Raw genomic sequence first — 8994 nt, forward strand, 5'->3', positions numbered from 1 at the left:
AGTTCGAGCCCCACGTTGGGTGTGGAGATTACTTAAAAATAAAATCTTTTAAAAATACCAAAAGAGAGAATTTTCTGGCATAGTCTTATTAGAAACATGCATCTAAACCTTGAAGCTATAGATTTAGCTGACTCAATTTATGAAAAATGTCTGCCATGTAATCCAGTTGTTAAAGTCAGGCCTTACTGTCAAACCAATCTGCCAAACCAGAATAATTCTCTATCTGTAAGAAAATCCACCTTCATTTTTAAAATTTCTACAAATGAGTTTATCTATATCCCCATGACAATTAACTCAGGTCCCAATTAACTCTACGATACAATAGAAAAAGAGCTAAGGCACATACATTTAAAGTAGAGTAGCATAATGGTTAAAAGCACAAATTCTAGAGGGGAGGTTCTGGAGTTCAAGTCCTGATTCTGCCACTTAATAGCTCTGTGACCTTGGGTGACTTATTAAATCTGTGGTTGCTGGGGTCCCTGGCTGGCTCAGTCAGTAAAGCACACAGCTCTCAATCTCAGGGGTTGTGAGTTCAAGCCCCAAGTTGGTGTAGAGCTTACTTAAAAAATAATAATAAAACAAATGAAAAGTAAATTCTAAGAGTCTGTAGTAAGGCACCACCCCTTCAGTTTATCTTACCTAATCTCTCAGGAACAAAGCATTCTCCAATTGTCCTGGTTTTTAAATCTCCAAGCAATGCACCATAGAATGATTCAGGACAAATCTAGTAAAGCTAGAGAAGGGAAACAACAAAAGCAGAGTTAGGGTTTCCTGGCTGGCTCAGTTGGTAGAGCACGTGACTCTCAATATCAGGGTCTTGAGTCTAAGCCCCACAGTGGACATGAAGCTGGAAGGGAAGGGAAGGGAAGGGAAGGGAAGCCAGAAGGGAAAGGAAGGGAATCCAGAAGGGAAGGGAAGGGAAGGGAAGCCAGAAGGGAAAGGAAGGGAAGGAAGGGAAGAAGCAGGGAAGGAAGGAAGGAAGGAAGGAAGGAAGGAAGGAAGGAAGGAAGGAAGAGAGTTCACAAGGATAACTTAAAAGAATCCAGTCAAGCAGATTGCTGTTAGGAAATACCTATAGAATCTGAAGGTCTGGAAACTGATTCTCTGAAAGCTATCCATGCCCACGTACCCCCAGTTCCATATTTAACACAAACTCCAGGGCATATTCAGAGTCTAATATAATTCCTGGTGTCCCGCCTACAACTCCTTCTCTCTCCTTTATGTAAGAAAGCACAAATTAGCAAGCAGTATACCCCAAAATTTGCTCCCAATTATGCAAATGTAAATCATTTGTATATTTCAATACTTTTATTAGAAAGAATAGATCGGGGCACCTGGGTGGCTCAGTTAGTTAAGCATCTCTTGAATTTGGCTCAGGTCATGATCTCACCGTTCATATGTTCGAGCACCGCATCAGGCTCTGCGCTGACAGTGCAGAGCCTGCTTGGGATTCTCTCTCTGTCCCTCTCTCGGTGCCCCTCCCCCATTCATTCTCTCTCTTTCTCCCCCCCCCACCCTGTCTCTCTCTCTCAAAATAAATAAACTTTAAAAAAAAAAAAAAAGAATGGATTGGCTATAATCCAGCAAACAGCTGAGGACAAAGCACCAGTAGATCAGGACACAAGGCAAGTTAGGAGGCCCTTCATGAACCATTATGAAGCCCAAAAAAGGAAGTCCTAACCCAGATCCTAAAAAGAAAGGTTCATTTGCTCAGACAGGCAGGAACTCTGTTAGGCCTAGAGATCTTAGTGCCATTTCCGTGACCCCCATGCATCAGCCACACTACTGAAATACAAATCAGATGGTGTCCTCCTTTTGCTAAATCCCTTCAATAGTTACCCAATACCCTTGGGATAAAATCTAGTGTCCTTGAGAAGGCTCATGACCTGAACCCTGCCTATTTATCCATCCTCATTTCTTGCCATTCTTCCATATATACTCTCTGCTTCAGCCATACTGAGTCCCTAGTGATCCCAGCTCCCACCCTGCACTAAGCCTTTTCATGAGCATCTCTCTCTGCCAGAATCTTCCCTCCCCAGTTTGTTCACCTGGTGAAGTTCTAACAACCCCTTCAAGACCCTGTCCTAAACACCTCCTCTGCAAAGCCTTACCGAACATCGACCATGAGCCTGCCATTGGCTAGGCCCTGGTTACAGTAGAGAACAAAGCCAACATGGTAGAATTAAATGCCCCTCATAGTTCCCTCTCCAGGCTCTGCTCCTGTCTAGGGTACCATGTCTTCTTTGTGTTATCACCATCTCCTCCACAAGGCTGTGAGTGCCTTGAGGATAAGACTTCAGTTTTATTCATCTTTGAATCCCTATCAGGGAGCCCACAGAATGTATCAAAAAATGTTTCTTGGAGCCATTTAGCCACAAAGGACTCATGCAATATTTCTTTTTTTTTTTTTAATTTTTTAAAAAGTATATTTATTTATTTTGAGAGAGAGAGAGAGAGAGAGAGAGAGAGAGAGAGAGAGTGCAAGCAGGCCAGGGGCAGAAAGAAAGAGAATATCCCAAGCAAGCTCTGCGCTGTCAGATCATGACCTGAACTGAAGTAGGAGGCTTAACCGACTGAGCCACCCAGGCAACCCCAAACACTTCTGTATTAGGGATATACAAAGTGCTGGTTACACAACTGTGAACAAACAGACATGGTCCCTGCCCTCTTGGGACCAACAGAACACTTGACTGAATGAATGATGGATGAATAAGTGAATGAATTCATGAATCAGGAAGAGGTGTGCTCCTCCCCGCTGGGACGAAGCAGCCCAGAGCAGCAGATGTCCAGGAATTAAGAAACTGGTGTCTAGGAAGTTGGGAGAATGATCATGTCCTTTTGTTCTTCCCCGTACAGAGGAACTTGAAAGACAAGGAGTTGAACAAAGAGCATGGAGTCTAGCATGGACCTAGTCTTGAATTCTGGATCCATTAGTTACTAGCCATGTGACCTTAGGCAATCCCTTAGCCTGTTAGTATCTTCATTTCTTCATCTGTAAAATGGGGATAATAATAATATCATAACAAGGGTTATGATTCAATGAGATAATGCATTTAAAAGCCCTTAGGGGCATCTGGGTGGCTCAGTGTGGACTGAGCATCAGATCTCAGCCCAGGTCATGATCTCACAGTCCCTGGGTTCAAGCGGCATTGGTCTGTCAGCACAGAGCCCGGAGCCTGCTTCAGATTCTGTCTCCATCTCTCTCTGCCCCTCCCCTACTCACTCTCTCTCTCTCCCTCTCAAAAATAAATAAACATTTTAAAAATGTTTATTTATTTATTTTTTAATTTAAAAGCCCTTAGTCTGAGGCCAGGCAGAGTTGGTTTTAGGAATTGGTAGTTCCCATCGCTTGCTCAATGTGAGTGCAAATTCAGAAACTGCAGGAGAGCCTGCTGGGAACATCTTTTCCCTCCACTGCAGTCCCAGCCCTGGTCCAGTTCTTCCCTACCCAGTCCCACCCCTACCCCTTTTGAGCCTCCCTCTCCCATCTCCACCTTCCCCTTCGCTACCCATTCTAGGTTTACAAGTCTGCCTAAGTGCTTTCAAGGCCAGGGGTTGTCTCACAGATCTTTACAACCCTACAGAGAGGGGAGGTGGCGGTAGGGAGGAGCAGGGCAGGGAGGGAGCCAAAGAAGGAAAGAGCACAGGCGTTTATTGAGGCCCCCACTACTTCCTGGGCACCCAGCTGGGTGCCTGATATGCGTTGTCTCCTGCGGTCATAACAACACCACTTTAGGGATGAGGAAGCCGGGGCTCAGGAAGTGAACAGGAGAGCTGGAATATGAATCCAAGTGTCTGAGCAACCCCAAAATAATCTTCCACTCTGCCAGGCTGCCCACCAGCTTATAATTATTAAACGCGTGTGAAATACATACCAGTTTTCCTATTCCCAGAGACTGTGTCCCCCCGCCCCACCCCGAATCCAGGCTCAAACAGTGATGAATAAACAAATGAATAATAACAAATGAATGAGCAAAATCCCTCAGATACCGGTACCAGGAAGGAGGAAACAAATAACGTTGGGGAGGCGCCTAGCAGGAAGAAGCTGGAGAGGCTGTTTCCCACGGCTGTGGTCTCTAATGTGGGGAAGGAGGTCTAGCAACTGGCTTGGTTGGAGGGAGAAAAAAGTTGGGGGACAGACGTGGGGAGGGAGGTTGCTTCCAGGGGGAAACGTGAAGAAGGGAGAGAAAGCCCGTGATCGACCAGAACCTTGAAGGAGAGTGGCGTGACCTGGTCGCCGCCAACCGTGTCCCTGGGGGAGAAGCCAGACACAGCCCCCCCCCCCCACTCCTGACTCAACATGCTACTTTTATTTATTTATTTATTTTAAGCTTATTTATTTACTTAAGGAATCTCTACACCCAAGGTGGGGCTCGAACTCACGACCTGAGATCAAGAGTCGCATGCTCCCCGGACTGAGCCAGCTGGGCGCCCCTCAACATGTTACTTTTAAAATGAAAGTTGCAGGATCCCAAGCGGCCATCCTGAAGGATACTCCCGGAGAGAGGTTGCCAAGAGAGTACCCCACGCCGGCTCCTTCCCGCAAGAGCCCCGCGGCCTCCGGCCTTTTTGACCCCCCTGGCGCTTCCTGCCCCGCAGCCTCCTCCCCACCGCGGACCTCCCTCCACCCGTCCCAGCTCCCGCTGCTTACCTCGGGAGGCCGACGGCAGTCCCAGCCCGGACAGGCTGCACCCCCGCGTTCCAGGGCGCCTGGGCCAAGGGGCTGCCTCCCTTGCCCTGAAGTTCCGGCCCTGCCAGGAGCTTCTTGGTCCCTCCCCCAAACTAAAATCGTCCCAACAGGTTCCCAGCCGCCCAGCCCAGGGGGAGGGAGGCTGAGGAAATCCCCTCCCCGCCTTGACACCCGGCCTGGGCCGGGCCAGCCAGCTCTGCAGTCTCACTCCTGGGCTGGCCCTGGATGAATGAGTCCTCCCCTCCGCCTGCCTGGGACTGAGCCAGGGAGCCTGTGACAGGCTCTGCTCTTTCTCTGTGGCCCTGGCATTGAACTCCGTTCCTCCTACCGTCCTGCGCTAGGTCTGCGTCTGTTTCCTTCCCTACTCGGCCCCCACGGGGAAGACCTCAGCAGGGTGGTCTTTGGTTGTGCTGTGGCCGGAAGCCAGATCTGGTACTGGACACCAGAGTGCAGTGACTCGATGACCCTCAGCAGAGATTTAGTGACAAGGCCCCTGGGTTCCGTCTGGCCAACGCATTCTGGGGCTCCTGGGTGGCTCATTAGGTTGAGCTTCAGACTTGGGCTCAGGTCATGATCTCACGGAGTTCAGCCCTGCATCGGGCTCTGCGTTGACACGGCAGAGCCTGCTTTGGATCCTGTCTCCGTCTCTCTGTGCCCCTCCCCAGCTTCTCTCTCTCTCTCTCTCTCTCTCTCTCTCTCTCTCTCTCAAAATCAAATTAAAATTAAATTAAACATTTTTTTTTAACTACAAGAAAAAAAAAAAAAAACTAGTTCTATCTTGGCCCCTGGTGAAATAGGTTTACCAGTTTCTGATTATTCATTCAATGCATTTTGGGAATAACTCTCATTGTATAATAAAGATAGGATAAAACAGGCAGAGAGGGAAATGTTGGGACCTGAGGTCCCTGGGTGGGAAAAACGTACTTTGAAACAGTGCTGGGAGCTTCTGACTACAGCAAACCCCCTCCGGCTTAAGGTTCCCCTTAAGAATATAACAGACACCATCTACTCCCCCCTCAGGTTTCCCTCAGGAATTTGACTAAAGACCTAACTAAAAATAAGTAGTAGGCCATAGAATGTATGACCCACAAGGAACGATATGGCCATAGACCACCCCTCCTACAATGGAAACCAGCCAATCAGGAATGGACAACCCAGCACCTAAAGCTATCTAGCCAATAAGGATAGAACCTGAGAAGTAAGGGGGGGGGGGATGTGGAGGGGGGGATGTGGGGGGGGGGGAGCACCAGAGCCTTATAAATCGAGGAACCTTTCCTATAGTCCGCAGGCATTCACTTTCCAATGACCCCTCTCTGTAAAGAGAGCTTTCTTACTATTCTTTCTTTCTAATCGTATATTGTAACAAACTTTTGCCTGCTGCTCATTTGGGTCCACCTCTTCATTCTTCCAAGTGGTGAGACAACGAATCTCAGGTATTGTGGTAAAAAATCCTGCAACAAGTGTAGTAGGCGCTGGGGAAGGATATGCCCTTAAATATTCTTTGTAAATTAATAAATTCTCATTTAGGATTTGTATATCAGTTGCTTGTGACCCTCGTTAATGTGAATCAGTACCTACAAATCTCAATTCGGAGATGTTATGCTCATGTTTCTAAGCTTGCAAAATTCGGAGCCTGACCCTGAACTTGTTGAATTCACCAAGATCATGTCCCTTTGGAGCCATCAAATCAGTCTTTTCAATGCTACCCCAGCTAGCACCATCCCTCCCCACCCAACCACCATCATGGACATTTTCCTAGTTGGAGGTTCCGTTTGAAGTTTCTACAAATGTTTGTGTGGCTTTTTTTCCTACAGCAGCTCTTAGCTGCTTATGCAAAGAAGGTGGTAGGATTGATTCAGGTTTGAGAAGTACAGAAAGACAAGGGCCAAGCACCCTGCCACCAGGGTCCCAGCACCAAATCTCCGAGAACTGCTGTTACCCACACCATCCCTTGGGACTGGCTGTCGTATATGTATTTTGCGACCAACATTGGTCATAGTGATTGGACCAGAGAAGGACATTTGACCATCAGGGGATGGCCAACTCATTTCCCTTTCCTAAAAATTTGCATTGGAGGCAGAAAGACTCTACTCTTGTAGTTAAAATGAAAAGCAGTAAATCTGGGAGCTATAGAGAGTTCCTCATGTGGAGATACACGTGCACTCTGAGTTTACCATATCTAATCTCCGTGCACTCTGAGTTTACCATATCATCTGGGGAGAAAAGTCTTTCCTTCCTGTGTGTCTCCTTTAGTACTCACACATGATGCTTCACTTCTGACACTTCTGGTCACCAGCTATGTGGTCTTCCCCCACCAAGCAATTCTCTGAGACACCAGCTGAGTGCCTGACACTGTCTACCTGGAGATAGTATCAGATCCCACAGGTTAAGAGCTCAGTCCCACAAGACTGTCCACTTCAGATGCCCATCACCAGTACCCATGTTACCCACAACTTCTTTTTTTAACTTTTTGTTTAAATTTAATTTTAGGAGGGAGGGAGAGGGCAGAGGGAGAGAGAGAAAAAGGTGTAGGGGGAGGAGAGAATGTTAAGTAGGATCCATGCTCAGTGTGGAGCCCTAAGAGGGGCTCAATCCCAAGACCCTAGGATCATGACCTGAGCTGAAATCAAGAGTGCTCAACTGGGGCGCCTGGGTGGCTCAGTCGGTTAAGCATCCGACTTCGGCTCAGGTCATGATCTCACGGTTTGTGAGTTCAAGCCCCACATTGGGCTCTGTGCTGACAGCTCGGAGCCTGGAGCCTGCTTCGGGTTCTGTGTCTCCTTCTCTCTCTGCCCCTCCCCCACTTGTGCTCTGTCTCTCTCTGTCTATCAAAAATAAATAAATGTAAAAAAAAAAAATTAAAAAAAAAAAGAGTGCTCAACCGACTGAGCCATCCAGGTGCCCCACCCACAACTTCTGTTCTACTTGGCTGCAAATTAGAGGTTCCCATACTCCTCTCCTCTGGTTTGATTAGTTTTGTTAGAGTGGGTCACTCCTGGGAATACTTACCATTACCTGTTTATGAAAGGATATGATAAAGGATGCAGATGAATAACCAGATGAAGAGATACATCAAGCCAGAGTTGAGAGAGTCCTAAGCACAGGAGCTCTCTCCTCATGGAAACAGAAGGGGTGTGTACCCTCCCAAATTCATGGTTGGTTCACCGACCTGGAAGCTCCAACTCCCTCCCCTCTCTACAGAAATGCGAGGGGCAAGGCTGAAAATTCCAAGCTTCAAAAGGCTTGTTCTTTCTGGTGGCCAGCCCCAACCAGGAGCCATCCAGGAGCCCACCCAGGGTCGCCTCAATAGAACAAAAGATATTCCTAGTGTCCTTATCACTTAGGAACTTACAAGGGTTTTAGGAGCTTTGTGCCAGGAACTTGGGAGAGACCAGTATATATTTTTTATTATCTTACACACATTGTAACACCTACCACAATGCATTTAAATTATCTGTGTATATGTCTTTCTCTTTCCCTGCTAAAGGGCATGTCCTGAGATGATGAATTCTTCAAGAGCAGTCACCTACTCTGTTTCACTTTGTATCCATGCAATGACACCAAAGTATGAAACAGTAAGTGCTTGTTTAACTTTTGAACTCAAGAGCATCAACAGTTCCCCCCTGTCGCAAGTGAAGGCTCCCTCAGCCACCAGCAGGTGTCAGGACATATCTCTGTAGCTTCTGGCCATCAAGCTCTTCATCTGAATTGTGATCCATAGTGGGTGGTAAAACTGCAGGTTGTTCCCTAGAGGTGTGCAGAGTCTGTGGGATAGTTCAAGGCCCCAGAGTATCAGGCCACTCAACAGGAAGCAATATAATCTAGGCTGCATAAAGTTACTCATTATGTTCTTCCAGATTCCCTGGAGCATGTTTCCCAAATGCTGAATTCTCTCCTAAATATGTTAGATAAACTACAAATATGAATATCCCATTAAGTTAGCTTTCCTTCTCGGTTTTAGCATTATATGTCTAAAGGAAATATAAATTTTTAAAAAGGTATTCTGTTTATGAAACAAAGACCTATAAGCCATTCACAGAGGGACACTTGGGTGGCTCAGTCGCTTGAGAGTCTTACTTTTGATTTCAGCTAAGGTCATGATCCCAGGGTCAGGGAATCAAGCCCTGTGTCGGGCTTCACATTGGGCTCCACACAGAGTGTGGAGCCTACTTAAGATTCTCTTTTTCAGGGCTCCTGGGTGGCTCAGGTGGTTAAGCGTCCAACTTCAGCTTAGGTCATGATCTCACAGTGTGTGAGTTCAAACCCCATGTTGGGCTCTGTGATGATAGCTCAGAGCCTGGAGC

General features: G+C 47.1%; 1 protein-coding gene across 3 annotated transcripts in view; it reads right to left on the reverse strand.

The window, feature by feature from the left end:
- RHBDL2 (rhomboid like 2) overlaps nt 1-4892 on the reverse strand; it is a 54770-nt gene extending 49878 nt beyond the window's left edge. For 2 of the 3 annotated variants that reach the window (XM_045476807.1, XM_045476808.1), the window contains exons 1-2: nt 4652-4765; nt 640-733 (exon numbers count right to left, since the gene is read on the reverse strand). The gene's annotated coding sequence lies outside the window, so the exon portion shown is untranslated. Of the gene's footprint in view, nt 1-639; nt 734-4651 lie in introns of all 3 variants that reach the window. The other variant, XM_045476812.1, reaches the window with a different exon arrangement.
- Between the last annotated feature and the right edge of the window lie 4102 nt (nt 4893-8994).

Source organism: Leopardus geoffroyi, chromosome C1 (assembly GCF_018350155.1).
Source record: "Leopardus geoffroyi isolate Oge1 chromosome C1, O.geoffroyi_Oge1_pat1.0, whole genome shotgun sequence".
Taxonomy (NCBI): domain Eukaryota; kingdom Metazoa; phylum Chordata; class Mammalia; order Carnivora; family Felidae; genus Leopardus; species Leopardus geoffroyi.